This window comes from Crocodylus siamensis, chromosome 2 (assembly GCF_052110815.1).
Source record: "Crocodylus siamensis isolate JL-2025a chromosome 2, ASM5211081v1, whole genome shotgun sequence".
Classification (NCBI taxonomy): domain Eukaryota; kingdom Metazoa; phylum Chordata; order Crocodylia; family Crocodylidae; genus Crocodylus; species Crocodylus siamensis.
The window spans coordinates 180147443-180174350 of NC_143396.1; the positions used below are offsets into that span (position 1 = coordinate 180147443).

The window sequence follows — 26908 nt, forward strand, 5'->3', positions numbered from 1 at the left end:
ATGATTTTCATACATTGGTTTAACAGAGGTCAGCAATGCTTGCACCATCCAAGCCATCTCAACCCAACAGCCTGAGGTGCCTAGCTGGTTTCAGCATGTGGCCAACTGTATTCCAAGGAAGGCTGCTGGCTAAGACAGATAAAGATGGAATAAAACACCTCCACTCAAGATAAAAGTCAATGAGAAAGCAAGTCACAAGGTGTGGAATTCAGAAACAAGGGTTGCTCAAAGACCCAATTTGCCTATTTTCCCCTCCGTTGCCTTCTGTATAGCACTCTGCTCTCTTTGCTTAGCAGAAAAGTTTGAGAGCTATGCAAGAGATCTGGAGTTCAGTGGGAGGTGGGTCATTTAGGAGAACCATAGCCTTAATGCACATTATTACTTTGTCTGGAGGAAAGAACCATAAGCAGTACAATGAAGTGCAGTCTTGTTCCACCATAACTTCTACCCAAGTCTTTCTAACAGGAGCTGAAATATCATCTGCTTGCTTTTTATAGCAATATCCTGCAAAGAAAATTAAAGAGTGATGGATGTGGGTGTAGCACACACCTACTAGCCAGATGACTAACACTGCTAGCCAAAGACTAACATGAAAGATGTAGTGAGGTAACCAGCAAAACTCGGGGGTAAGTGCTGCAAAGGGAGAAGATGCCAGTGAGGTGCTGTCACATAGCATCAGACCAGTGGTTCATCTGCTCCCGTGCTTTCACGTGGAGACTGACCAATACCACATGCTTCTGAGGAAGATGAAGAAAGCTAGGCTACAAATCATTAAGGAATGCCCCGTTGCTATACTCATTTAATTTGTAATCTCTCATTGAAAACTAGCTGATATCCTAACATTAGAGTTTACATTGGTTTTCAAAGTTTCAGTCATTTTAGAAATCTGCCTATTCTTGCTACCCATAATACAGACATGCCAGGGAAAGTCTCTGTCATAAAGAATTAATAGAACACCACTTAGTGCTTTAAGGAGCCACCCAGAAGAACGTAAGGGTCTTTGTCCCAAGGAAATACTAACTTATTTTAGATGGGGCACATAAGCCAAGTCAAGACATAGGTGCCAGAGTGAACTCAGGCAATGGTAACTGTAAGAGCCTACCATCCTTGGTTTAAATGTGTGCACATCTCCACAGCCCACATACATGCACAACTCTGGTATAACCCAAGTCATGGTACCTGGGTGATCTGGACAAGGTAAATACAGTATCTTGGAGTTGTGGCAATCATACAAGGAGGATGGCCTGGCAGACAGGAATTGAGGGGGTGTTTGATGCACCATGAATGTCCCGGGGTGGGAGTGGGGAGGAACGAGAAAGTCAAACGCTCCCAAGAGCAGCCAGATTTCTGGGACATGTCCTAAACTTTCCCTCAGTACGAAGCACATTACTTGCTTCAGACCCACATCCACCTCTGTGCCACACTAGTCCAATACCAGCTCCAGCATCACAATCTCTCGCTGTTTATTTTACAAGATTGTTGATATAATGGGCTCTGTACTTAGCACTTTCTGAAATATCAGGCAATGTTCACATAATGCCACTAGCCACTTCTGAAAGTCTTGACCCAGAAATGCAAAGTCTTAAAAGTGAGGCTGCAGAAAAAGCTTCATATACAGCAAAGACAGAGGCCTATCATTAGTTCAGATTTCCTTTTTTTTTTTTTATTATTATTAGGGAGGGGCTTGTCTACAAGGGGAAATTGCTTGACACAGCTAAAAGAAAAAAAATCAATCAAATAGCTCTGCTTGAACAACTCCCAAAAATATTATCTACACAGGGCATTATTCCACTGTAGCTATTGGAGAATGGCTTATTTTGCTATAGACAGGCCAGTATGTTTCTTTGTGTGTACAAACCTTTAGATCCAACTGCTGTCCCTACCACCTACGTGAGACATGTGGGGTTGAGAACCAGACAATCCTCCTGGGAAATGCTGCTGCCAGACTATTTTTCCTCCCCATGACGTAAAATTTCTATAGGCAGCTCTTGGAGTAGGAAGCAGTCAAGTACTGCTTTCCTGTCCAGGACCCTATACTGAATACAAAAATTGGTGACAAAATGGCATGCCACAGTCAGTGGCTCAGGACCTGCCCCTCTATCTTTATAATGGCTTTGCCAGCCAGGTTCAAAGAAACAACAACAATAAAAAAAAAGGCAAAAAACTCCACAGTGTTTCAATAGCATCTAAAACTGGCTCAAACGAGCATCACATGGAAAAAAACAAAGCCATTTTACAAGCATGCTCAGAATGATGTTCTGTCTCAGCATCCTTAAGCACAATGAAATGCATCACTTCGGGGCACTATGCTGTTACAATGAAAAGAGTGCATCACTGGAAGGTCTGGCCTGCATACATGGAGCTGCTCTATGTTACACAATCCTATCTCTGCCCACCCAGCAAGAACTAGCTGTGCTAGGACAGAGACAGACTTATTTTAATATCGCACAGTGTCTAGGCAGAGCTAGTTTTGCAATATTGGCACTCCCTACATCAAGTTTAAAGCCACGTTCATACATACCATGTTCTTCCCAGGCAAGCCTGAGAAAATTGCTAGTGAAGAGCTAATTCAGCTTCTTATCAGATGAATTCTTCTGGCCCATTAGCCTCCCTTCCCCACCTCCAAGCCAGCCCTTGATTATGTCAGGCGTCTCTACTCATTTTGCATCAAGCATGACAGGTGTATCCTAAGAGAAGACATTCAAGGCTGGAAAAACAGGTTTGGGAACCTCGCAGGCGTAAGGGTGCAAAAAGCAATTTCAAGCAGTGTGTTATTTTCCCCCAAAGAACCCCAATGCTAAAGTCACTGTAAAGCTGGAAGAGACATTGCATTCTGCATCTGTACAGCCACAAAGAGCTCGGGTGCATTAGTCAGAGCCCCCAGTTTTTCAGATTCTTGCTATTATTGCCTTTACTTTAACTGCTGTTATCCAATTCACAGGCTGGGATAAAAAGATCTACACATTCTCTAGCCTATTTTAACCTTCCTTCTGTCTCCCTGTCATTATTTACAAGCTTCCCTCCTCATTCTCTGTAGGATACAGTTTCCAATAGCTGTCCAAATACCACAGGGGTAGGTACTTTTTCAGCAGATGTCATAAATCAAAGGTGTTGAAAGTGCCCATGCAACTGCCTTCCCCTGGTTTCATTCAACATTATTCTGAGCATGCATCTGCTTCTGGAGCCCAACTGCAGAGGAGCTATGCTGATTTATACTAGCTGAGAAACTGGCCATTGGTTTTTAAGAACAGCCTTACAAAATAGGAAGGCACCATCTAGATTAGAACACATCCCATATGCTTCCATGCTAAAGCTGCATCTGTTGAGAGGGATGGGGATGGGGATGGAAGAACTCCTTTCTACTCACCCCTAGAGAAAACTTTGTCAGTCTGAGGCAAGGAGGAGGAGTTCAGCCTCCCAGTCTTTCTTTTAAATGTAAGACTCTCCAGTCTGCCAAAGAAGTAGGCTGGTGATAACGGATATATTGATGACTAAGAAGTCTCACCCTAACCTCTATTGTATTTTGCTATCAGCAACTGTGTTGCCTCTAAACGTAGATTGTAAATCCTCCAAATCAAGCACCAGGCCCAATTTGTCTGCAAGGTGCCTACCACCCAGCAAAGCGTACTAGTCAAACAAATGCCGAGGGCTATATTTTCCACACTGTACTCAGCACCAGCACCTCCCACTGCCATTTCTAAACAGGGCCACGCATTCAGGTACCTAAGCCCTTGTCTAAAATGGGATTTAAAGGTGATGTTAGGTGGACTTTGCTTGGCCCATTAACCCTAGTCAAGGCAAAACAATACAAGGCCAGGAAGTCTCAAAATCCCTCATGGTGAATTGCAGGGTAGGAAAGTAGGGGGGAATCTTGCAACAAACTCACATTCACCAGTACATTAGCTATTTTGTGTTAATTCCCACCTGCTTGCCCAACAGAAAGTAATTGGACAATACCAAGTGCAAACAAAAAACATACATCAGTGGAGGCTGATAAACTCAGTTCAGGAGTGACCTCATCGGTTATTCAGATGCAAAAAAAAAACTCCTATCAAATGGCCAATCAAGACCTTCCTGGTTACCTACCAAGGGCTTCACTGATCTACAGCAGTGCTAGGCATAGGTTTAAAGGCCTTTACCCCAGGGATACTCATCTGCAGCAGTTGCTCAATCTTTTTAGACTCAAGGCACCCTTCAGAAAATACTAGTTCTTAGTTCTCACTTGGTTTTTGACCATGGAAAAATAAGAGAGAAATTTTAGTTAAAAAAAAAAAAAATCAGAAAGACCCCAGCAGGTCACAATGTTTTTAACACAATTAATTCTTATTTGCTTTCTCTCCTTTTAGCTTGTCAGTCATGCTTGCACACCTGACAGCAGACTATCGCATTGCGTGGCACCCTTGAAAGGATATCAAGGCACCCTAGGGTGCCACGGCATCTTGGCTGAGAGTTATTGATCTACAGTGCAGAGTTGATACAACTGGAGGGGATTGAGCAGCCTTTAGCACCAGATTCTTCACAACTGCAAGCTAGTTGGGATAGGGACTAGGTCCTGGTTGTGAGCTAGTACACTGCCTGCCACAAGGTGCTCTGATGCCAGCCCAGGAGCCTTTTGGCACCACTGCAGTCCAGATCTAATAGACAACCATTCTGATCTGTGCTCAGCAAATCCAAACATCCTTAACAGAGAGCAGTGACTGTACCACCTCCTTCCTTATAAACAAAACCACAAATTACAGCCCTGTGTGTACAGCTTGCCTAATGTGAGCTTAAGGACTGACGTCAGCTTTTGATACTGCCAAGGAATTTAATTATTGGGGATGGAAGAGGAGTGCTTTATTTATTGATCAATAAAGGAAAACCCAGGCATCTTCAAGCCAATATGCTCTCCTGGCCCTTTCTGGCATCAGAGATGAATCAGGGCACAAAAGGCAGAACAATTGTTGCAAGAGCACTGGTGCTTTTGATTAATTGCTCCATGCTTTCTTTACACCTTACTGCAAGAGGAGGGAAATCATTAGGAGTAGGATGCTCGACTCAGGGATCACTTACAGCTCCCTTCAAGCCATAGCAAGGAAACACTGCATGGAAACCCCTGCTGCTGCACACATGCCCTTTTCCTGGGGTCTGTTTAAATGCCAAGGACATAGGGTGATACTTCAAGCTCCATCATCAGGAAACCACAGAGCTGTTAACACCAACCACTCAAATCCTAAACCTTAGCTTAGGAGAGAGAAGAGCTCTGCTAAACCTTATGTCTGGTGGGAAACCAGGTATTTTTAAGATCTAGATCCCACAGTGCAAGAACATTTATCCATCACTCCCCTTATACTACTCCCCCCACCCCACACCATTCCCTTCCCATGTTATTCACTCCCCATATAAATCAAGCAGGTTTGTTTCTGAACTCCCATCTAAATAAGCAGAATTTAGGAAGCATGCAATTCCCTGTCAGCAGCTCTCCACTGCAATATAGTCTACTGCAGAGCTTTGCTTTTTTTTTTTTTTTTTGGTGCAAAAGGAATTGATGCCTTAAATCCCATTCCAAATATCCCAGTTTTGAAAGCATCTCCAAGAGGTAGGCATGACACAGATCAAACACACTCAAAATGTATTTATAGATATCGATCTCTACATATATACATATTTATCTATATCTAGAAAGATATACAAATACGTAGATCTATATAGATAGATGGCTAGACCAGCTCTCACTCCAAATATTCCCTGCAAGACCCGCATTGTAATCACAAATTTGTGCGCCAGTCACTGCATCTTCATGATCAGGAACATTATACATGCCATGCACCCAGGACAGATGCCCATGACAGCTATGGCTAGTGACCTATTCTTATAGGACCCATGGGTTCATATCCGGATAGTTAAGCAGATAGAACATGCATACGCTATTATACATAGTCCACCATGTACATGGTGGACTATATATAATGGGGTCAGGAGTAGGAAGTAAACATCTCTGTGTAAAGACACATACATATTAAAACCTTCTTTCCCATTCCAACCTCCACTGCTCTCCTGCAGAAACCCACAGGATCACTCAAACATTAAGCATGATTAAAAGTCCTAGGCCCCCTTCTCTTCCCATACAACATTTCAAATACTTACCCTCCTGCACTTCCTCTGCAGCCGGGGAAGGAGAGGAGGGAATCAGAGCTCCTGAAATTCTCCAGCTGATTGCAAATTTCTACACATTCGCCGGGATAATTAAGCACAACTGCAAGATGATCAAATGAGGAGCCCTGCAAAGGCTGGTGCAAGTGCTGATGATGCAGGTTCTAGCCTCTTGCAGACACACGCATGCACTCCCACTGAAAGGTAATCATCATGCTAGCCCAGCAGCCAAGGGGCAGGCATGTCCCTGCATAGGGGTGGGGGGGTGGATGGCAAAGATAAGCATTAACAGGGCTGAAGGGATCCAGGAAGACAGAAGGTTGCACTTTAGAACTAAAAATGAACTGAGGATGAGGTCATGCCTTGAAAAAAAAGCACCTGACGTCACCCCCAGCCAATCAGAGAGGGAGGCTCAGGGGCAGGGTGACGTCAGCCTCTGATCCTGGGGCTTTGGGTGCAGATTAAAAGGGAGACAGGCAGGCAGAGCTGCAGCTTAAAAGGGGCAATGGCCTAGTTTTTTCTTGTGTTCATTCCCTCCCTGGTTGCAAGCTCTTAAAAGGGAAATGCACTGTCTTGCCATCTGCCCAAGGAGATGGGAGGGTGGGTGCAGGGAGCTGGAGGCAGCAATGCAAAAAAGCAAGCCACTGGTGTGCAGTCAGTTTGGCATTTATCACTGGGGGGGGGTTGGAAAGGGGAGCATGTTTCGTCAGCATGTAGATATGCCTGGTTGGCTGTAGAGAGGAACTGGGAAGTATTTACCAGCGCTGCCAAGGGAGGGGAAGGCTTTCACCCCTCCACAGAAGGTGCAGTAGGTTCACATTTGCAATTGCATCTCCTTTTGGATGGATCGTTCCAGTGACCTCTTAGAGGATTTTATGCTTAAAAAAAAAAAGAAAGAAAGAAAACTAGATAACACAGCCTCAGAGCCCTGCTGTTTGCAGGCAGGCAGGAACTCTGATTTGCCCGGCTCAGCTGAGGATGCTCTGGATGGAAAGGAAAGACCACAGTGTTTATAAAAAGCCCATGGGGATGGGGAGCTAAGGAAAGAGAGAAGGTGAAGAGGGAGACCCTGGTTCCTTGCTGGGAAACATAATGCAGAAGCAAGATTTTCCAGCTCATTGTGTGACAAATGCCCAGGCATTTGCCTCCTGGAGCTCCTGTGAAACAAAGACCCTATCATTTCTTTCTTTTTTTTTTTTTTTTTTGAAAGGAGAGACAGGTTCCCCTGTTTTATTTCTCTTGCGGCTGTTCCCAGCAGGGCCGGCAGTGCCTTTTTCTCCTTGGCATTTATTTTTATTGCCCACTAAACAGATCAGCCACACGCAGTAGGGAACTGCACGGTTTCTCTCAGCTGGTGGTGCAAGCTGGAGGGGCAGAGCTTGCTAACAAGCTTGCAGAGAGCTTACTAACCTGGAAAGCTCCCTTCGCTCCACTTACCCCTGCATCACACCCCTGCCAGGGCTCAGTCTTGGATTCATTCAAAGTGTGGTGCTAAAAAACAAGAAGAATGAGGTGTTAACCCCCCTTCTCTTCTTTTAAAGTCCTTATTTTCACATACACACCCTACCCCACAGATTGCAGAAGCTTTGGATCAGGTCCCTCGAGCATCTGCCTTCTACCACCTTCCTCCAAGAATGGACAAAGGAAGAGGTGTGGGATGAAATGAGAACCCAGCCTTCATTCAATACAAAGTCTCCCCACCCTGCCCAGCTGTTGCTTGGCTTTCTCCTCTTGTTTAACCTGCCCCCCCCACACAAACTGTGGGTCCTGCTGGGACCAAGGCAGCCTGCAACGTTCACTCACATCTTCATTACTGGTTTTTTCTTCAACCCTTGCCCCCAGAGCGTTCTCTGTGCCCCTGAGAAATCCCATGGGCTCCCCCCACCCCGCCCCTTTAACACCATCTAACCCTCAGAGCCTCATGCAGCAACCCAGCAACCGCCTCCCTCCATCTGGCCGGAGACAACTGGACAAAAGTCCTTCCTTAGCTCATCAGCACTGCTGCTGTGACTTAATCAGCTTTGAATCATACAAGGCTCTCTTCCCCCCACCCCCCAACAAAAGGGTCGGAGGGTGCTGCCTTCTGGCAGCTGGCCCATAAGGCAAGAGCCCTCCTGCACTGGGGTCTTAGTGTAGTGCTGTTTCCATACAGAAACATGCCCACCTCTGTAGCATAGGGACATGACGGGGGAATTTTTCCAGAGTGCACAGGATGGCCCCAGTCACTCCCTGGTCCACAGCTGTAAGAAAACTTCATTAAGCATTTTCCCCCTTGCTGCTTTTTAGGCAAAGCAGCACCCTGCAAAATCACAAAGTTGCTCTTCTCCCAATCTCGCCTCTACTACAGCACTTCAGATACATCGGGGTAACCAACCTGCAGTACATATGCCACAAGTGGCACATGCAATTGCATAGTGTGGCACACAGCAGATCTGACAGATAAGGTAAGCAGAGCAATGGCCTGGGCAGCAAGAACAAGAGAGCAGAGCAACAGATCAGGAAAGGGATGGGGATTTGAGTGGCACTTAGGAACAGGGCAGGGCTTACCTTGTGTCATGCCTACCAAAAAGGTTGGCCCCCAGTGATATATGCTATGCTGGTGAAGCAGCTAGTGGGCTGTCATAGGAATTTCATTTTTACCCTGTGCTTCCATAGCTATTAGATGTACAGGCAGTCTCTCCTCATTTGTTCTGCTTGAAAGTTTTGTGGGGCCAGACCTGTCCCTGTTTCCTTATGGATCTGGATCGCACCTAGCACAATGATCCACAAGTGGGGCCTTTAGTTGCTCTTATAATGCAGTGACAGTTCACAAAAGACATTGCTCTGAGCAGCAAAATTTGGGCTTGGATCTCAGCTTCCTTAAAATTTGGGGTCTGTCTCCAGTGAAATGGCCTGATTTCCCATGGTGCTTTGTGTAGGAGTGGCAGTCGAGAGGGATAAAAGTGACTATTCTGCATAGCTGGTTGAAAAAGTTTCAGATGAACTCCTTGCTCTCAGGGAACAGCGATTTGACAGCTCCCATCAATTTACCATCAGAAAACAATGGCTCAGCCAAATGAATGAAATTTGACGTTTAGAACAAGATCTAAAACCACATGTGCAAGAGGGTTGAGTACATGTTTCAGAACATGTCGCTCTCTGAAAAAAAAATCCTCCATTGACTTAATCCCAATCTAGATAAATCCAGGTTCTGAAATTTCCCTTGGGGTAGAAAATGTATTTTTCTGATCATCTGTATCCTCAGGTTATGATTATGCTCTGCCAGTCTTTGGGGTCTGAATCACTGTCTGCTTTAACATAGAGCAACTTATTGGCTGCTCTAAATTATATCAGCTTCAACAGGCCTTTACGAACCACTAGAGTGCATGCTCTGGCTCACACAGGAATGCCTCCTGTGCCAGTACTAGGGGGGATTAAAAATACAAAGGCAACTATGAAATCCCCAGGGAAAGATCTAACCCCATGGATCCTATTTCTGGTCATACAGGTGACTCAGATTACTTGCAGTGGGTAAATAAGAAAGGCATAGCACAAGAGACACAAGAACCCCCATCTGAGGTAAGCAGCACCCCCCAATGTGCAGAACATCTAATATGGACTTTCCCTCTCCACTCCTGCTGACTCAATCTGTACCTGAGTATTTCCAAGTGAGGCTGCTTCAGGTTCATCCCAGTGGTCCCTCTGCAGTGTGCCAGACACTGAGGTCTCAGGACTGGTGGAATGGGGGCATCCTGGAGTGCCTTTGCAGGCATATTTCCAAGTTAGGAGGATGTGTAAGGGAATGGGTGGATGGGGCATGCATGAGAACATGCTGGCTAGAGAATACCACCACTGCCAGAGTAGGTACCTTGCCCAACTGTCCCCCCAAAGGGGTTCAGGAGCACCATCCGGCCACCTTCAACATCTGCAAAAGGTGTGGTTATTTCCTTCCTGCCCATGGATGCCCCCTTCCATAGGGTTTACATTATAAAAGCTTTTGCTGGTACTTAGGAAATCAGGGAAAGTCTCCTTGCCAGCCCCACAGGAAGGCAGAGAAAGAGCTTCACTAATTTATTTTATCTCTCTTTTCCTCAGACACCTGTAGATCAGCTGGCCAGACAAAGGCTTCAGGGTACCACAAGTACATATATACGGTGAGATTTTGGGTCATCTCTCAGCAATAAATTTGCACAGTGCCAAACTTCACAGTGCCCTGGCACTACTGAGATGCAAACAGCTATCACCAGCATCAAGGAAGGACTGTGGTTTCCCCCCTTTTTCAGGACCCATTCACACCCATAAGAAATCAACCCTGTAGGATATGTCCAGGGCACATAGGGAGAGGAGTAATTGTATCTACTTCACTTTGTGTCCTTAGACTGCTTGAAATGAATGGCTTCAGGTCTGGTTATGCCAGGGACAGACTCACAGTACAGTTGTAAGTGGCCAGGCACTAGCTTAGGAACAACAGTACAAACCTTGATGGGAAGAGCCGCTCTTGCACCAGGGCAGTTTACTGCAATCCAAGCCATGGATTAGAGCAGTGATTCTCCACTTGGATGATACAGCACCCTGGGGTGCTGCGAGGTCCCTTCAACAGTACCATGGCACCTGGCTTTAAGTGAGGAGGTGAGTGCTTTCCTCTCAATGTCTGGCAATCTGAGTCTGTCTAAGAGGTGCTGCTTACCACTGTTCCTCTGGGGACTGCCAGCACTGCTGCCCTCCCTCAATTCCTCTGGTAATCCCTGGGTCAGCTGCCCCCGTGCTCCCAGCAGCAAGTTCTGCTGTGGGCAGACATGGGGCTAGAACCATACTTTACAGCTCAGCTCATCCTGTCTGCTCCCCCTGGGGCAGGCAGGAGGGACCACAGGGCAGTCACCAGTCACCAGCACATGAGACCCTAGAGGACCAGCATCAGAGACAGGGACTGCCCTTACCCCTTCAGGTACAGACTGGGGGTGGGGCAGGTGCAGACGGTAGACATAGAGCACATCAGGTTTAGGTCCTAACCACCCTTAACTCTTTTTTATCACCAAGAGTTCTTTTCTGAACTTAGAAAAGTGTTCCCTCCACTGAGGTGCTGTGAAAATCAGAAAAGCGAGGGAGACTCAGAAGACTGAGACCCACTAGCTTTGAGCAGCATCAAGGATTTGCACTGTTTGCCCCAGTGGCATGGAGTGGAGGGACTCTTTCAAACATTATGTATATCTATCTCCTCTCTCCAGCTCTGTTTTTCTGCCCTGTAGTGCACTCCAGCACGATTATAACCTGGCCTAATTCTCCAGTGCCTTGCAAATTGTGAAGTCAGCCCTTTATATCTGGGCAAAGTGCAGGTAACGCACAAGCAGCTGCTCAAACATATCAAACAAAAACCTTTCCTCCAAAACCTGAAAATTCCCCAGAAAGTTTACTCATAAAATTCTGAGCACCCCCTACTCACAAACCCTGAATTTTTTTCCTTCAAAATTTCAGGTTTCCTTCTACTCCTCAGGTACCAAACCCCACCCCAGCAGTATAAGGATGTGTAGGAAAGCAGGGCTTGAGTCAGGCAGTGCCTAAGTGGAAAGGGGCACCAAAATGAAGCAGAAGGGGCACCTAACCTTCCCATTCCCCTCCTCCACCTCGCACCCCTTGCACCTTCCCTGCAGCAGCTCTGGTTTGGACAGGGAGGACAGAGAAGCAGCGCCGGCACACACTGAAAACTGGTGGTTGATTGGCCAATCGACCTGCATGTTGGCAGTAGAAAAAGAGGTGACATCTTCAGCAGCAAGGACCCCCTTGCCACTGCTTCAGCACCATGCACCTCTACCAGCCGGGGTACAGTACGGGCTAGTTACGCCCTTGCCTTACACCCCATTTTCCCTCCCTCCCCCCTACATATCTTTTCCAGAGATACTGGTAACAGCTCTTGAGGGAAGCTGATTCAGATTTCCCCACAGCCCTCAGCCACTTAACCCTTTCTTGTGATTGTCACCACAGCCAGGATGAGTGGTTTGAGAGAAGGGAAGGGATGGGTATTTTTTTTTTTTAATTTTGTGTCTCAGGCCAAATCAGCCATATCCATTCCAAATTCTGTTGACTGAGCAGAGCTTGATCATTCAAGTCTGTGTGGTGCTACCACTGACTTTCAGTCTGGGGTTTCAGATACTCCCAAATACATAGCAAGTATCATACGTGTAAGCCCCATGCCCTGAGGCCTTCAGATGTGCCCCTAGCCAAAAGGCTGAAGGAACAAGCTAGAGGGAAAGCCCCAGAGCAATCCTGCATCATCATAGTTTCATAGTTAGTAGGGTCGGAAGGGACCTAAGCAGATCATCAAGTCTGACCCCCTGCCATGACAGGAAAGAAAGAAAGCTGGGGTTAAACAGCCCCAGCCAGGTGACTATCTAGCCTCTTTTTGAAGACCCCCAGGGTAGGAGCCGGCATCACTTCCCTTGGAAGTTGGTTCCAGATCCTAGCCGCCCTGACTGTGAAGTAGTGCCTCTTGATACCTAGCCTGAATCTACCCTCAGTCAACTTACGGCCATTATTCTTCGTTACTCCTGGTAGTGCTAGGGGAAACAGGGACTCCCCCAGTGCCTGCTGGTCCCAATTTGTAGACAGCTACCAGGTCCCCCCTCAGCCTTCTCTTGTGGAGGCTGAACAGGTTCAGGTCCCGTAGCATCTCCTTATAGGGCCTGCCTTGCTGCCCCTCCCCGATCATGCCAGTGACCCTCCTCTGGACCCTCTCCATGTTGTCCACATCCCTCCTGAAGTGCGGCGCCCAGAACTGGACACAGTACTCCAGCTGTGGCCTGACCAGTGCCGCATAGAGGGGAGGATCACCTCCTTGGACGTGCTTGAGATGCATCTGTGGATGCATGACAAGATACGGTTGGTCTTCCTGACTGCCTCCCCACACTGCCGGCCCATGTTCATCTTGGCATCAATGATGACTCCAGGATCCTTTTCTGCTTCTGCACTGACAAGAAGGGAGTTCCCCAGCCTGTAGGTTCTCCCCCCACCAGGTGCATCACCTTGCACTTGTCAGTGTTGAATCCCATCCTGTTCTCATCTGCCCACCCCTATAACTTGTCCAGATCTAGTTGCAGCCTGGCCCACTCTTCCAGCATGCCCACATCCCCCTGCATCTTAGTGTCATCTGCAAATTTGAACAGGGTGTTTTTCACTCCTTCATCCAGGTCACTGATGAAGATGTTGAACAGTGCGGACCCAAGGACCAAGCCCTGGGGGTCTCCACTGCCCACATCCCCCCAGGTCAAAAATGACCCATCCACCACCACTCTCTGGGTGCGGCCCTCCAGCCAATTTGCCACCCATTGGATTGTGTGGGCATCAACACCACAGTCGTCTAATTTCTTAATGAGAATGGGGTGCCATAAATTGTGTAGCTGAGATCCTCGCATTTGAAGGGGTTAGGTTAATGGAAACACTCAAGACTTAACATAAAAGCTCTAGGGAAAACAAACTTTCAAGAGAGGAGTAACACCTGGGGCTGGAGTCAGATGGTCCTAGCCAGTGGAGGAAGAGCACAGACCAAACACACCCATTTTACAACTCCAAAGCTTGTCCTCATGCCAATGTTGTAGCTAGCACACCCTGCCCCTGTGTTTCATTCAGGCTAGGGCAACAGTGGGAAAGCTGGTTATTGTTGATGTAGCTACCAGGAGAGAAATCCAACCTACAGTCTCTACTACCAGCCCCACCTACTTCACCCAGAGAGGCAGGCATTGAGTTCAAAACAATGATTCATTTCTGCTAGATTCTGAGGACTTCGGAGGCAGGAGATAGGTGGTGTCATACTTTCAAAGCCTAAAGCCAGGAGCTGACATGATTTGGAACCAAATCTTGTTTTGCCTGAACCTCCAGTGCTCCCGGAGGTGTGAAGCCAGGGTTGTGGCACAGGCAGGGGACACAAGGGAGACTAATGATTCTTCTATGTACTGCTGCAGAAGGTAGGTGTCCCATGTCCCAACTGAGATCCGAGTACTGCTCTGCTAAACACCAGGCAGATGCATAGTGAGTGGTCTCCATGTCTGAATTGAGAATTATTGATCCCATTTTATAGATGGAGAATGGAAGCAGAAAAAGAAAAGAAGCTACATTGCCCTGATCAGACAGGAAACATGTATGGGCAGCATGAGCTGAACTCAGGTTCAGGCCAGGCTCTGTTCTCCTTAGTATGCTCAGCAGAAATTACTAAGCAGGCTGCTTGTTCCCTGAGGACAAGGGCAGAGTTGTGCTCCAGGTAAAATAAATTTGATCATACTTTATATCTGTTCCCTGCTTTCCCCTCCTCCCCTCCATTTTTCCCCTTTCTCCAAAATTTCAGGAACACCTGAATACTGACTGTATCTGAACAGCATGCCTAGAATACAAGTTATGCTTGCAGCTATAATGTTTTCCCCCTCCGTATTTCTGCAAATCTAGTACATTTAGTCATAGTCCAGCTAGGTAATCCATAAACTGCAACCTCACAACCTGTCAGAGAACTAGTGAAAGGAATGGCTGGTAGCACAGCTTTATCCATTTGAAAAGGACCCAAGTTTTAACTGATCTGTCATTTCTGTATACTCCTTGAGGATTGTTCCCCCCTTCTTCTCCCCACCTCTCCATTGCAGCTAATGGGCTGGTAAAGCAGAGGCCTGGTGTCAAGAGGCAGAGCTGCTGTTTTAGACCTGCCTGATGACAGGATAAGCCAAACATACTCAACGGAGCCTAGAGCAGTTTATTCTGGCTATGTGAAGGGTTTATGCCACTGCAGCTACACCAGTGGTGGAAGTGCATGTAAATCCTGACAGCAACTGAGGCACAGGGAGCTCTCTTGTTTCCCCAGAAGATGATCACTGTGTTCTGCTGAGCTCCAATACAGAGTCACCATCCTCTATCACTGCAGTCCATGGCAAGTTTTCCCATAGATTTGAATGAGTGCAAGGTGGAGTGCTAGAAACGCAATGAGGAGCAAGCCAGCCCAGAGCTGTCAGTTGTCAGGAAAAGCAGCACTCCGTGTTTTTGAAGTTCCATGCATGCCATCTTATAGTGTGGACTAGTCAGGACCCACTTCACAGGAATGCAGTCTAGCTGGCAGTTTTTAAAGGGTCAAACCAACAATCAAGGAAGCCAGCTCAGAGATCCTTTTGAGCTACAACTAGCTTTGAATTAGGCCCTGGAAGTGTTAAATCCTCAAATCAACCTGCCTGTCTTGTTGTCAGGTGGGTCCTCATTCTGCAGATGAGCCAAGTCTGCCTCAGCTCAGCAGGCATCAGAGTGGGGACACTTGGCTACAAAAGAGGAATGTCATGCTTAAGTTGAGTGGCAGCTGCCTCTGCCCAATCACTGTCAAGCAGCCTTTCTTCTTACAATGAGTGTGCTGTGCCCAGGTGTGGCTGAACTGCAGCGACTGGAGGTCAAAGTTGTGGGGGTGGAGGGACTTTTGTACTGTCTCCAGTGCAACTTCTCAGGAATTCAAACTCAATGGCAACAACTGACGTTTTGGTTGTAACAGCCTCCAGTCCTTCAAGTGAACATACCCGCAACTTGAGGAGCAGCTGTCACTGGGATGGCTTTCCACTAGAAGAAGGAGGAACAGAAACGTAACAGTACTTTCATTGCAAATAGTGTTTCCCCCAAGAATACGTCTACATGTTACACAACTGAGGGAAGAGAGACCTTAATAACCTTTGGATTCCCCTATGGAAATCATTGCAAGTGATCCCTGTCCAGCACTTCAAAGCAAAGCAAATCCTTTCCCTCCCCACTCACTGGGGTCTTTTTGCCAACTGGGGACAGGGAAGCTTCCCACTCAATCCAAAATGCTAGCATTCAGTTGAACCATGTATGTGTACATGATGGTGCCTTTTTAGTCTCATCTGTCCAAGTTTCTATGCCTCTTTGGATCCCTAAAATGAATGTCATCATTCACCTATTGTGAATGATCCCTGTAGTGTAGAACATCATTGCCCAGCTTCTCCTCCCAGTGTTTTGCTTATTGATGGCTGTGGCACTGACTTCCAATTATTAGTTCTCCAGGAGCCTGTCAAAGCCCTAACCAAGCTTATGCCCCAGTGGTACTAAGTGGTGTCATAGAATAGGACAGTCCTTACCCCAAGAGGCCAACAGTTGACATGACAAGTGGGAGAGGGGGGAAATGGAGGTGAAGTGATGTGGATAAGGGCAAACAGCAGGTCAGTAGCAGAGCAAAGAAAAGCAGCCAGTGTCACAGCGCCCTGTGCTGTCTCCATATGCTGCCCTGCTACTTTGGACAGGGCCGCCCAAAGTAAGTGCTTTCTCACTGGATTCCCTCAGAGAAGGGAGCCCATCATCAAGGGATCTGGGGCTAATGTGCTGGCAGGGGGTAACATTGTGTTTGAATCAGAAGCACTAGGGTACACTAGCACTGCTCAGATTTGTTGTTGTTTATTTAGTAGGAACTAGGAATCGCATGTGAATGGTTGCATTAAAATAATGCTCCAGTCTGTACTTGTGCAGAATTTGAGGCAGCCAGGTTCAAGGCTGAGGCTGCTCGACTGACTCCCCATGCTGTGCTGTGGCACCAGAGAGTACAGCTGTCTCTGATCAGCTGCAGGATTGTCACTGCACACATGTTATGGGACTCTAGGTCTATACGAGACAGCAAGGTGCCATGCAGAGGTACCCAAATTGGCTCTGGTACTAGAAACAACATAGTTTGGGGAGTACAGGGGTATAACAGGGAGGCTGCTGCTCCCCCTGTTGCCCTCTGACTCACTGAACACAGAGCTCCCTGTGGGCTATTTTGTTCTGAACATCAGGACAAAAGGGGCTGTTGGGCCACATTTACCGAGGGTGGAGCATGACAGGAGTCGACCTACTCTACTGTCACGGAGAATACAACCCAGCATCTGAAACTGGTTTGATGTTCACTGCAGCAACAGCATAAGCTCTGAGCATCTGACAGAAGCAGGGAGAGTGCTGGCAGGCATGCGGCAAGACCAAGCATTGCATAACAGCAGTCACGTTTGCTCGCAGGCCTGCTACACACCCTTTGCTCTACTTGGCCTTATACTAGTCACCAGCAACATGGAAGAGGTTAATGTGCAATTACACACTGTACCCTGCTTGATGTCATCATCATCATCGTCACACACATATCTGTGATCAGTACAAACGTGAAGTCAATGCCTGGTGGGTTGGGGCTGTGTTTGTCATGCGCCGGCCAATACTTTGCTTGTTGGCATGACAAGAAAACCATCCCATGCCTATTACACAAGCCTTTCATGCAGCTGATGAGTTTTCCCCTCTTCTCTGGATAATGGCATGCACTTCTCCAGCACCCAGGTGTGACAGCACAGAGAGGAATCGCCTGTGAATGGCACACTTCAGAAGGATGTAAAATGAGGAGCCAGAGCCTGCCCTGCGGCTGCATTGGGAGTCCATACCATGCAAGAAGGGGAGAGCAGGGGGGGAGCATTTTGGTTCTTCCTGGCTTCTTTATATGTGGAGCCTTTTGAGATGTGTGCAGCAACCCAGAGAGGCTCTGCTCCTTATGGTCTCATTGGATAGTCAAAGGGAGCCCTCTACCTGCCTGTTTTAAAACAGTCTTCTTGCTCATGTTTTTCAGTCAGCAACTGTCAGACTGAAGTTTTAGCCTTTCCCGGCCACAAAGGAAGGACACGTTTCTGCTGATAGAAGGCCGAGGTTATTTCCAACCCCCCCACTCCATCCAGGAAACTCGTGAGCATGATCTATCCTGATGTAAAAACAGACAAGGCCTCTTATCAGAACATAAAAATAGTAGAAGCATAGAAAAGCGGGGCTGGAAGGAACCTATAGAGGTCATTTAGTCCAAACACCCACCCCTACCTGAAGTGGGATCACTCCTATCCAAACCATCCCAAGCAAGTCCTTGTCTAACCTATTACTTCAACTACATAGGCAATCCTGCTGTGCAACCATAAAGCATAGCAGTCTATTTTGTCACAAGTAAAGCAATGGGATGATGCTGGCCAACGTCCTGCTGCTGCAAGTGTTGTTAAAACACACTCAAGAGACCCAGGGAAGAGGGCCACATTTTTTGCTACAGAAGAAGGCAAAAGCTCCATAGTCTGTACAAATCTGACCATGGAAGAAAATTCCTTCCTGACCCCAGATGTGGTGATCAATCTGACCTTAGCAGACGGGTGAGACTGTCTAGCCAGCAATCTCTGGGTTTTAGTCCCAGCAGAAGCATTGGTTCACCCCAGTCAAAATCCCCAGTCTTGGTTGCAGCCAGTGCCCAATGCTTCTGAGGAAGGCAAATAAAACCCCTGACACACGTAGCTACAGAAAGGGGGGGCGGGGGAAGGCAATCTTCCTTGCCCCATGCAACAACCAGCAAAGCCCAGAAACATGGAAAAATATCCATAATAGAGAGTAGGCAAGGTCAATTCCAAATGGGATCATGAAGTTGACCTTTATAAAAGTCTGTCTCATCTTTACTGCATGTTTTTACCTTGAGAAGGTTCTTGGATGTGTATGGGACCATGAAACAGAGAGCGAAATAAAACAACCCCCTGAAACAGCATTTTTAAGCAGGAAAGACAGGCCTAGTTAATCATAGAAATACACCTTATAGACCTTTATAAGGCACACCTCTATCCTGCTTTCTTCATGACTTCAGGCAAACACAACTTAACTACAGTATATCTCTCTAGGCAGAGAGATGTAGGGAGTATTAACACTTAGGTGGAAGTGTGTGTAGGCCTGTACAAAACTCAAGGGCATCAGTTGACTGATACTTCAGCCCTGCCAGCCCCATCTATTGAAAGAAAGAAGGAACCAAGTGTAGCTTGTAACTATTCAAAAGTTTCTTAACCCCTCAAAATGGTCAAGGAACATTTCATGCAGAAATAGATTTGATGATATTTCAAAGCAGGAAATTTCAAGACAATTTCTTTCAGAAAAGGCTTTCTAAATGCATTCCCCTTTCCTCTGACACAGTACATTTTTGCTAGCAAGTGCAACAGGGATCATCTCTTTACCAATAAAAGACACAATACTTTTTTTGGTCATGGAGAAGACTTCAAGAAGTTATGAGTAGTGTAGCAAACCTTGGGGGTCCATATCAACTTCAGCTTTCTCAAGTTTGGTCCATCTCCAGTCCCTGATAGACAGAGGTCCCTGATAATGCCTCCCAGGCACCCTTCCCCTGGGCACCTCCTCCCCTGTGGCCCCAACACATTGCTGGTTCAACTCAAAACAGTCACCTAACCAGTCCTAACTCAGATGCATCCCTCTGGGCCTCTAGTGCTTGAGCCCTGCCTCTCTGACTAGCTTGCCTCCATCTCTCCAAGTACTTCTCCTGGGTTAGTTTGATTTCTCACTGCAGCTAGCTCTCTCCCAGGAGCTCTGTATCCTGTAGCAGCCAGGGCTGGCAGCCATACCCCTCTATGGCCAGAGGCTGGGTTTATATGACCCAAGCCCAGCACCCCTATAGTGCCTCTGTCTCATGCTCCCAGGGCCCAGGTGCTGTTAATTCTGCCATTATCAGTCTGTCCTTTAATTTCTCACCTTTGCACAGGTCACCCAGGCAGCTTTTACCTGCTGCCGCTTTGCCCTTGGACTCCCCACAGCCTGCCTCTGGCTCCACTCCCCTCCTTCCTAGTAATAGGGGCAGGGGTCTCTCTTACAGTAACCAAAAGAAGATGGGAGAAAGCAGAGCACCAGCTCCTTGGACTCAGTCCCACTGTGCTAGGAGCTGTACAGACACACAGTAAGAGACAGTCCTACAGACAGAGGATGGAAGGGAAACAGAGGCATGGAAAAAGTGAACTAACCTGTTCACTGACTGCGTCCAGTTTTGGGCTCCACAATTCAAAAAGGATGTGGAGAAGCTTGAGAGAGTCCAGAGGAGAGCCACGCGCATGATCAGAGGTCAGGAAAACAGATCTTACGATGACAGGCTGAGAGCCACGGGACTCTTTAGCCTGGAAAAGCGCAGGCTCAGGGGTGATCTGATGGCCACCTATAAGTTTATCAGGGGTGACCACCAGGATCTGGGGGAACGTTTGTTCACCAGAGCGCCCCAAGGGATGACGAGGTCGAGCGGTCACAAACTCCTGCAAGACCGTTTCAGGCTGGACATAAGGAAGAATTTCTTTACTGTCCGAGCCCCCAAGGTGTGGAACAGTCTGCCAGCGGAGGTGGTTCAAGCACCTACATTGAACACCTTCAAGAGTAAATTGGATGCTTATCTTGCTGGGATCCTATGACCCCAGCGGACTTCCTGCCCTTTGGGCAGGGGGCTGGACTCGATGATCTCCCGAGGTCCCTTCCAGCCCTAATGTCTATGAAATCTATGAAATCTACTTTTGGGGGTGCTGACATCTTGTTCCAGAGTGACATCTGTGCTTCACCTCTCTCTATACACACTTGCTGCCCAGGTTTGATGGACCAGGAACCCTTGCTCACCTTCACACAGCTGTGCAGAAGGTGGACAGCACCACAAAGACTTGCTTTCCTTGGGTAAAACTACCCCTGTGCAGAAGAGTGGGCACCACTTCTACCCCATCTCAAAGGCTTAAGTGCCCATTTTACCCTTTGAACACTGGTTGTGCAAATCATCTCATCATTTGAAAATCCCAGACCTATACCTCTTGGAACACACATGGCACCTCCAAACCAAAGGGTGAAGAAACTGCTCCTAAAGGATTTTTGCCTGACTCAACAGGCAGAAGCAGGGACTTTCCAGTTATTAAGGTACTGGACAGGGATGAAAAATCTGGGTTCATTCCCAGTTCTGTCACAAACTTCCTACATGACCCTGGTCAAGTCACTTAAGCTATGGGTACACTGAACTTTTATTGTGCCAGGAATGCTTTAAACACACAGCACTGCTTTGCACTTGCTGCCTCCCAGACCAGAAGCAGCATATCCCATTTGTGTGGCACCGTGGGTGGGCTAATTAGTACAAAGGAGAGACTGAGCATATTAGCCTGCCTTCAGTGCTGCACTAAATGGAGCCAGACTGCTTCCAGTTCAGGACATAGCCCGCACAGAACAGCAGGCACATTTGAGCATGCTGCTGCCCTCCATAGTGTGTGGATGGCATAGATACTAGTCTCTCTGCTTCATTTCTCACTCTGTAACAAGGAGTTAACAGCACCACCTGACCTTGCAGGGGTGTTGTGAAATGCTTAGATAGCAGAGTACTGGGGGTCTAGAAGTAGCATAGCTAGAATGACTAAGCTGTTGTCACATAGCTTCTCTGGGGTGAGTGTATGGCTTTAGAAACCACACTCAGACCCATAAACAAGGAGTCACCCAGAGCATTATTCTTATAATGAGTTCTTTTATCTTCCTGGTAGCATGTTCTTGCCTCAGTTTCCCCTTGCTCTTCAATCTCTCTCCTGTCAAAAGGTCAATCCAGTTTTGTTTGGTTTGGTTATATTATTTTTAAAGACATTTTCCATGTGGAGAAAGCAAAACTTCTTAGGGTGGCCAAACATCCCAAATAGAACAATCCAAAGGTCCTTTGTCACACTTTCTCAAGTTATCCAAATCTCAAAACTATTGTTGGCTCTTCCTTTTACTTGCTTTTTGTCCACAAATTTCCTCTGCTCCAAAGGAGAGACGTTGTTCCCTCCCTCTTCAGTCCATAGTGATGACAAGCATCAGAGAGACTTGCTAATAAGCTACCTGTCTGTCTCAACCACTTGTGGCCCATGTATTAAGTTAACCAGCACAGAAGGAAGAACTTCTTCACGGTAAGGATTGCCAGAATCTGGAATGGGCTTCCAAGGGAGGTGGCAACTGCTGAGCAAGGAGTCTGTTTTGCATAGACCTCCAGATACCGGATGTGGGTCACATGCTCCCCAGCCCACACCTTGTGTCCACTCCTCTGGATTACATTTCCCAGAATTCACTTGTTCGAAGTTGCACCTAGGGGACCACCCGTACCTAATTGGGTGGAACAGCCCCAGAATGGGATCATCAAGTCCCAGTTTTGGGCTGCATGACTCCAGGACAGCATTTGTCCCAGGTTCACAGTATTGTGCAGGGATTGAGAAATGGCATGTTTTCCCTGCAGGTTGGCTGGTTGAGGCTGCAGGGAGAAAGACACAGGGGGCCCCACATGCACATGAGCGCTTGCACTTATGCACATGGCCAGCAAGACAGCCAGGCAGTGTGGAAAGCAGCTCCCTGCAGGCAGATCTATGCGGGGTTAAGCAGGCATGGGGAGGGGCAGATCACAGCCCTCACAGTGAGGGAGGGAGTGGGGCAGGGGCTGGGAATGGGGGCGCTGCCTAGCGGGGGGCAGTGCATGGGACCAGGGTCTGGGGCAGCGCATGGAAAGAAGTCATGGGTGGCTTATCTGGGGTAGGGGGGGCAGTTCCCCATTGCTGCATGCATCCCCTAGGGACCACATCCTCCCGATTTGTGCGTGGGGTGGGGCAGATGTATGCTGCCTGTGGCAGGCTCTGGGCTACCTGCCCTGCTGTATTTCCCTTGCCCCCCCCATGCCATTCCCCATGCACCCATGCCAGCTGCACACATCCTGCCCACCCAGCAACAGCAGGGGCAGCAGCAGTGTGGAGTGCCCATTGCTGCTGCATGGGCAGAGGGTGTGCAGTTGGCGTGGGCTCTTGGGGAAAATTAGTGGGGTAGGGAGCCCAAAGCCTGCAGCAGGCTGCCCGTATCTGGCCCCCTCCATTTGGCTCTGCTCTGGCCATGCCACGGTGGAGGGTGGGGGAGGGTAGACAGAGGGCTATGGTGAGGAGGCATGCGTCCTGCCTTTCCATTTTGAAAAGGTGATCACCCTAGTTGCACTAGACCTGACACCTGGTCTACTGGCTTTGAGAAGTGCTGAGCATCTTGTTAGAGGTAAATAAGCGACATTGTAGGCTCAAGAAGAGTACAAGGCCTTCTAAGCTTTCAGGAAGGGCCTCTAAAGTCTCAGACCAAGTCTATGTGAGGGAAGTGTCCTTCATAAGGAAAGCTTGGATTTTTATTGATGGATCTTACTCCCAGGGAATATTAGGGCTAGCAAGAGATGCTCTGCTGTGGCTTACATGTAGAACAGGACAAGTGGCATAAGGTGTTTTGCGCCATGGACAAGAGTTCATTATGAGTCCAGCCCTGTCCTTTGTATATACAGGCAAATAATGTTCCCATGAGCAATTATACCAGACAAGGTTTGTTCTTGGAGCAACAAAGCACATTTGGGCAGGGCTCATTTGTAATAGAATAGGTGGCATCAAGCTGTTAAAGAAGAGGTTGAGAAACTGGACAGATAACAGGTGGCCTGTTAGTCTTGCTTTGTGGTGCAAAGCAGCTCTCCAGAAGCAAGCTGCACAGAAAGGCAACAAGGTTGGCTTCCTTGCTGGCTGTTAGACTGGAGCAGATGCCACTTACATGTCCTTTCAGTAGAGCAGTCTTAGCTGGGCACCCATGGGAGATGGTGTGTAGCTGGAACATCACCTACAAGGCCCAACTGGGGAATTGAACTGTGGCTTTGGGCAGTCAGTGTGGCAAGAACTAGGTGGTGTGAAATTTCAGCAGACGTTTTGTTCTGGAGGTGCTTCAGCCCATTTTGGCACCTGAAACACCTAATCCAAAATGAAACAGAAGGCTCTAAGACATCTCCGAAATGAAACAAAACCATCCAAAATGTTTCAGAAAATTTCAGCATTTCGGAGCTGGGCTTGCAGGGAAACAGAACTCAGAAGTGGGAGGGGGAATGGGGCGGGGGAAGAACTGCTCTGGTATTGACATCTGTAGCTGGCCAGTGTCTGCGAACTGTCCCTAAGGTCCCTTACAGTCCCAGTGCTCTGGGGAAGGACAGAGAAACAGCATAAGGCTCTGGGTGAAGCCCTTCTGTTCCTTTTGTGAGCTGTGTCTCTGGAAGCCACAGCGTGTGAAAGGTACTGTGGCTGGCTGCAGTGATTGGCTTCCTAGTTAGTCTACTGCTAGTCTCTCTTTTTGGAAAAGATTGGATACACCTTTCCAATATATTACAGATACAAGATATAGTAAGCAGATAGAAGGTATAGTAAATAGAAGATACAGTAAAATAAGCAGATAGAAGAAGATATAGTAAACACATAGATATTAGGGCTGTGCAAAATGTCCCTGGCTGTTTTGTTTTGATGCTGTTTTGACTCGTTTTGAGCTCAAAACAGCCAAATTGAAATGAAACAAAGGGCTTCGTAACAGCCTCGAAATGAAACAAGGGCAGTTGAAATGTTTTGAAAGTTTCTAAAGTTATAAGTTTCGAAGCTGAAGCTGGGTTTGCCTGCAGGGAAACAGAAAGAAAGGAGAGGGAGGGGGAAGAGGGGGGAAGGACTGCTTTCTTACTGACTATATAGCTGGCCAGTAACTGTCATCCTTCCCTGAGGTCCCTTCTAATCCCAGTGTTCTGGGGAAGAGATGGAAAAACAGCATAAAAGGCAGCATTGTTTGAACCGGCCTGCTTTCTTGGGGTCAGTTACTGAGCTATCTTCCAGAAGCTCAGGAGCATTAAACAACAAAGGCTATTACTACCATTGATTTGATTTCCTACCTGCCAGCCTAGCAAGTAGGATCCTGTAATACCTTTTGCTTTCTTTCTAGACCCTTTTATTTTATTATTATATTCACTGATTTATTCTTTTCAATTTCATAATTATATTGCATATTATACCATAGAATTTATATAGGAAGACAGAGACACACATATACATTTATATATTTTTATAAAGACAAGACGCTATGAAACACACCATGAAGCGTGCTGGAAAGGGAGCTGGGCAAGCCTTCAGGGAAGGGCAGAAGAGGGGGTAGAGGGAGAGGTGTAAGTTCCCCATCCCCCAAACTGAGACACTTTCCTACAACTAGCAGGGATGAGGCTTCCAGTTCTACAGGAAGCAAGGAGAGGGGAGCAGTGCCAGTGTCACTGCCTGTGCCTGAGTCTGCATCCCCTCCAAGAGCACCAGCCATAACCTCCCCCCACCACCACGACAACAAGCAGCAGCACCAGCATGACAGTCTTCTCCACCCCCATTTTACTTCCCATGCTGAGCCTTCCAGTGCAAGAGCTGGAGCTGGAGCTGAGTGCCATAGCAAGGGAAACTCTGGGGAAGGAGGGGGAATCATTTGATTTGTGCTCCACACCCCTCAAGTCTTCCCCAGAAGGCACTTCAGACGAGGCTGAGGTAGAGGTTGCAGAGGCAAGTGGCTCAGCTGAGTCTGCTCCTCCTGTTGTTGTGCCTCTGCCTGCTGAGGAGGGGGGAAAGGCACCATCTGTTCATGCACCCACACCCCAGAAGTGAGCAGGTAGTGTGGTCTGGGATCATTATGAGCTGGCAGATGATCCCACATATGCTATCTGCCTGCACTGCCGAGCCAACATCAGCCAGGGCAAGGGAACAAAACACACGAGCACCACGGAGATGCTGATACATCTCCACAGGCACGACCCCCTTGCCTTTACTCCTCCTCAGCCTGGCACCAGCGGAAGCATGCCCAAAGGGAAGTCCCCCTCTTGCTCCAAAGCTCCCATCCCCCCATAGCGGAGGCAGGCCATGCTGGAACAGTGGGGGAAAGGCAGACGGAAAGGGGGGCACATTGCAAGGGCAAGCGAGATCACCCAGAGCACTGGGGAGATGCTCGCTGTTGATGGCCAGCCCTTCTCCTTAGTTGAGCAGCCAGGGTTCAGGCAGCTCATGGCGCTTGTGGCCCCATCCTACAAGTGCCCATATATACCACCTTCAGCAGGACAGTGGTGCTCTCGCTGGATGAAGCGTGCAGGGAGTACTTGAGGGAGCAGCTGCACAAGGCAGGTCTACAGGTGGCCTTACACTTCACCTCAGACATCTGGAGCAGCCAGGGTGGAGATCATGCCTACCTCTCCCTCACAGGGCACTGGTGTGACCAGTCAGGCTGTCGGTGGGCTGTCCTTTAAGCTGAGGCAACAGAGATCATGGGGGCCATGAACTGCTTGGAGCAGGGGTGGCTCATTGGGCAGGGTGAGCTCACCCACGGGTTCATGGTCACTGACAATGGGGCCAATACGGTCAAGGCAGTCCATGATGCAAAATTTGTTGGCATCCACTGTGTGGGACAAAAGTTCCACCTGGCAGTCAGGGACGCCTTGGAGGGGGACAGGGCTGCTGGTTATAGTGCCAGCACCACCAGCAAGCTCATTTTGAAATGCAGGAAGGTGGTGGGCTACTTCCACCAGAGCATCAAGGGGAGCAAGATGCTGTGGGAGAAACAGGCAGAGCTGAACATCCCACACCACAAAATCATGCAGGATGTGGAGACTTGGTGGAACTTCACATACCTGATGCTCAAGAGGCTGGTGGAGCAACAGAAGGCCATCCATGAGATGGCCTTGCTTGGAGAGATTGGGATCAGTGGCCCCCTGAACAGAGCTGAGTGGGGTACCATCTCCCAGATCTTGGTGGTCCTCAAGCCCTTCCTTGAGGCCACCAAAAGCCTCAGTGCTGCCAATGCCCTCCTCAGCCAGGTGATCCCTGTAGTGAGGGAACTTCCGAACCAAATGGAGAAGTTGCAGGGGATCAGTGTTCCTGGCTGGGGCAAGCTGGTGTCACCAGAAGTGCAGGCACTGGTGAGGCGGCTGAAAGAGGGCATCAGGAAACTGCTTGATCCTGCGTGGTCCAGTATGGTGCACGTGCTAGCTGCTATGTGTGACCTGAGGGTGAAGGGCAGCATGTGCAGCAGCCAAAGCCTGAATCAGTGGACAGAGGTGCTGGTGAACAGTCAGGGAGGCAGAATGGTGGAGGCAGGGGGACATGGAAGAGGGAGGGAGCTCCACTATCCCATGCTAGCATGTCATCCA

General features: G+C 48.1%; 1 protein-coding gene across 2 annotated transcripts in view; it reads right to left on the minus strand.

Moving 5' to 3' along the window:
• The window catches only part of DUSP8 (dual specificity phosphatase 8), a 78212-nt gene extending 71763 nt beyond the window's left edge, over positions 1-6449 (minus strand). For both annotated transcript variants that reach the window (XM_090032461.1, XM_090032463.1), the window contains exon 1: positions 6127-6449. The gene's annotated coding sequence lies outside the window, so the exon portion shown is untranslated. The remainder of the gene's footprint in view (positions 1-6126) is intronic.
• Between the last annotated feature and the right edge of the window lie 20459 nt (positions 6450-26908).